This window comes from Lissotriton vulgaris, unplaced genomic scaffold (genome assembly GCF_964263255.1).
Source record: "Lissotriton vulgaris unplaced genomic scaffold, aLisVul1.2 SCAFFOLD_308, whole genome shotgun sequence".
Taxonomy (NCBI): domain Eukaryota; kingdom Metazoa; phylum Chordata; class Amphibia; order Caudata; family Salamandridae; genus Lissotriton; species Lissotriton vulgaris.
The window spans coordinates 1,152,411-1,156,669 of NW_028253581.1; positions in this window are offsets into that span (position 1 = coordinate 1,152,411).

The following is a 4,259-nucleotide window of genomic DNA, read 5'->3' on the forward strand; positions in this document are numbered from 1 at the left end:
AAAAACTAGTTGCTGCCTGTATAAAGGCAGACCAGTATGAGTAAAGATAAAAAAGGAAATGTAATCCCTAAGTGTCTAAATTAATGTACTGCAAAGAAATCTTCCAAGCCAGTGTTGGTTAAAAGGAGGAGTGGGGTCCAACCAATGAGTGGCCAGACATAGCCTAAAAACTGTCATGGCAATAAAAAGGAAGGCCTGGTTTAGATGTGAGGATACAGGATGTTCCACCCCCAGTACAATCAATTGAGATGATAAAACAATTTCACAACCCATCATAGTTCTCAGCATATTGCTTACATCCTGTTTCAAAGTATCCAATCCAGGACACCTAACAAACATACATGAATGATATCCGCCGCATGATAGTTGAACCGGGGACATGTTGATTCTGCTGCACGACCCTATTTAGTAATTTCTGCAGGTGTAATATAAAGGTTGAAGCATGTTTTGAAGCATTGGAGCTGAAGATTAGCCGCAATAAATGATGCCTGGGCTAAGTGTAATGCGTCTTCTATTTCTCCCGGTCCCACCTGTAAAAGTCCCTGCCAATGCTCAACATGTTTATTCAGATCATCCACTGTCAGCTCATTCAGTGTTTGATATATCCCTCCCAGTGTAGTAGAGCCCTTAAGTAATCCCTCAATCAGCTTGACCCCAGGGAAACCACAGGCACCCCCGTGTTCTTCACTAAAAAATCTCTTATTTGTAGATATTTGAAGAACTGCTGGTTATCTAACCCAAATCGATCTTTAATCGTCTCAAAAAGCACCACCTTAGCCCCATTTGTATCATTCCCCATCACCCTTACTCCTTTATCATACCAATATCTCATGTACCTATCATTAAAAATGTTTGAGAGATAACTATTCTTAAATATAGGGTTATAGGCATTTATACGCCCGAGGCCAAGCTTTTTCTGGACTGCGGTCCAAATCTTATAAGCACAGAGTAAAGTTTTAAATGTAACCTTTTTGTAATAATTCAGTTCTATATGTCAGTTCTATATGTCGTAAGAGACACACCCGAGCCCTATCCCCCAGTAACAGCTCAAAAACAGATGAAGGCGGCCCAGTCTGTGTAGCTTAAGCCTTTTCATTAAGTAATATTATGCAGCACAGAGGCCCAGTGATATAGCTGAAGATTGGGTATGGCCCACCCCCCTCTTTCTCTTGGTAATGTTAGAAATGTTAGCGCTCTCCGAGGGTTGCAATTAGCCCATATAAACCTAGAAAATAAATGATCCATAGCAACAAACCAGGAATTACAGACATCCAAGGCAATTGCCCTAAAAAAATACAAAATCTTGGGTAAAAAAAGCACTTTGATAATGTTGCATCTCCCTACCATCGTAAGTTTGAGTTTTTCTAATCTATTGAATTCCGTTTTAAATTTAAAAAGTAGCGGATTCAAATTATCTCCTGTAATCTCTTGAAACGTTTGCAGAAATTTCTACACCTAAGTAAATTGCACAAGACCACAACCACACAAGAGACGTTCATCTGTAGAACTTTACCAACCACAACCCGGGTTTTAGTTGAATTCAGGTGGTAGCTGGAGATTTTCCTGAAAATATCAGCTTCTTTTTCAATCTCCATCAATGCCGTCATGGGATTCAAAGTAATTATTGCATGATCATGGGCATATGCCAGTATCTTGGTGCTCCCCCCTATTCTCTGCACTCCTAGATCCCGATTGTTGTATTCGATCTTCCTAAATACCAGATTTATATATAGTGCAAACAATAAGGGGGAGCACGGGCATCCATGACAAGTCCTCCTGCTGATCAAAACCATTTCCAACGTCTCTACCATTATTGATATTCTTGCCACAGGATCTCTATACATTATTTCAATGGCGGTGATAAAGCCCTCCCCAAACCCTCTGTTATTTAAGGTTGCCCATAAAAACTGCCAGGAGACCCTATCAAAGGCTTTCTCTGCATCAAGCAGGATGAGCCCGATAGGGTCCCCTGTAATTCTTGCTTCATCAAAAAAAGTAATAACCCTATGGATATGATCTATTGTACTCCTACCGGGTACAAACCCTTGCTGGGTTGGGGAAAGCAATTTCTTAATAATTGTTGTCAGTCGCTTAGCCAGAATTTTACTGTATATTTTGATGTTGCTATTTATTAAAGTGATGGGACGATAAGACCCCATCTCTTTCATCGGTTTACCTTTTTTATGGAAAATAACAATATTAGCTGACCCCCAAGATCCAGGAGCTCCTCTCCCCACCTGAACTTCCAGAAACACCCCTTTCATTAGCTCCTGCAATGGGAAAGTGAAGATTTTGTAGAATGCGCCGGGTATGGCATCCGTACCCACCGCCTTGCCATTTACTAATGATCTAATAGCTTCCTGAATTTCATACCCTGTTATAGGTACTTTGAGCGCATCCCTCTCTTCTATTGACAGACTCTCGTACAAACTCCCTGTTAAATACCTCTGTATGGCTTCCTCTCCACTGGGAACATCCTCTGTATAAAGCTTCTGATAAAACCGCTGAAAAGCAGCTTGAATTTCTAGAGGCTGATTGATTAACCCTAGCCCGGGATCATCGATTTCTAATATTCCCCCCTGTGTTATTCGTTGTCTAGTCCGAACCGCCAGAAGGTTACCCACTCTCTCATTACATTCATATATTTTAGATCACCATGCGCAGTATTTACCTGCCGCCTTATTGGCAGATAGATCCATAATTGTAGATTTAACTAAAGCCACCTTAAATTGTGGCTGCTCAACGTCTCCCTTATTTGTAATAGCCAGTATTCATTTTGTTTCTGCTTCACGTAGTGCCAGGTATTGTTCTTGGAGATGCCTTTTCTCTTTTGTCTGCGAGGCCCAACCCTTTCTCAATGTTTCCCCTCTTATCCCCACTTTGAGTGTGCCCGAAATTATCCCTATCGGTGCACTACCTTTATTCTCCTCTATGAATCTATGAATCCATTCTGTCATTTGTTGGACATAATCTTCCTCATATAGAAGTGCTCTATTGAAGGTCCAATGAGACGTAGCAGATTTTGATGTATGGAGTGAGATCTCTAATCCAAGAGGGCTGTGATCCGACATTACCTGAGGGAATTTAATGATGTTGGATCTCGTTAACACCTCCTGAGACACAAATACATAATCTAGCCTAGCATGTGTTCGGTGGGGAGCAGAGAAAAATGTGTATCCAACATCTTGAGGTTCTAGTGTAGCCCAAGCATCAAAAAGTCCGTGTGTATTACAAATATTAATCAAAGCATTAAAAACTTTAGGTTTGCGGCCCTGGTGTAACTGCACACCTAATTTCATATTCTCATTATTTAGATTGACATTCAAATCCCCACACATGATTATAGGGAGCGGCCAACCAACCAATTCAACATTCAACCAGTCAAGTAAAGCCGGGTCATCCAACACTGATCCATAGACAGAACACAGTGTAAAGGAATAATTATCCAAACAACAGTGACTGATAACCCATCTACCATACTGGCCTAATTTTGAGCGTGCGAACCTTTAAACCTTTTTTATGAGCCATAATCGCAACCCCTCTTGTGCGTGTTCCCTGGATCATAGCAGAGATCAGCTCTAATCCCTCTTGCTCAGCAATCTTTTGTCTACTGGCTTCAAGATGAGTCTCTTGGAAGCAAACTATATCTGCCGTTAGGTATTTCTTATCTTCATTAATCCTGCATTTTTTAGAGGGATTATTCAGGCCCCATATATTAACTGAGGCTATCCGCATTTTATACAATGCCATTTATAGACCACAGCAAGTCCCGACTGTTCCAATTCCTGTTACCGACAAATACTAAATCAGCAAATTTAGTTGGCTGGATCTATTTTGGAGTTAAATATATCAAGCTCATTGAAGGGGAAGATGCTACCTCCGTTGAAGGGTTTTTAGATTGGTTTTTGGGGCCTTCTACAAATTCTGCATCATCAGTTAAAAACTGAGTAGTCGAGTAATCCCATTTTAGCTGGCTGGGGCGACTATTATCTGAACCTGTTTGCCCGGCTTCCTGTTTTTTCCCGCTATGAGTTCTCCTTCTTCTCTTGGTTAGTGAGGGCTGGTGTTTTTTGGTGCTAGGATTAGAGAGGGCACTATCCAACTCCGTGCCTGTATTATCCAATTATCCCCTTCACTGGGATTGGATAGTTCAGAATCCTCATTTAGGGAGAAGAATTTTTCTCCACATTCGAGGGTCCCTCCAGCCTTCCCCAGAATACCAGTAAAATTGGGGTCTTTTATTTTTATTGAGCTGCTGA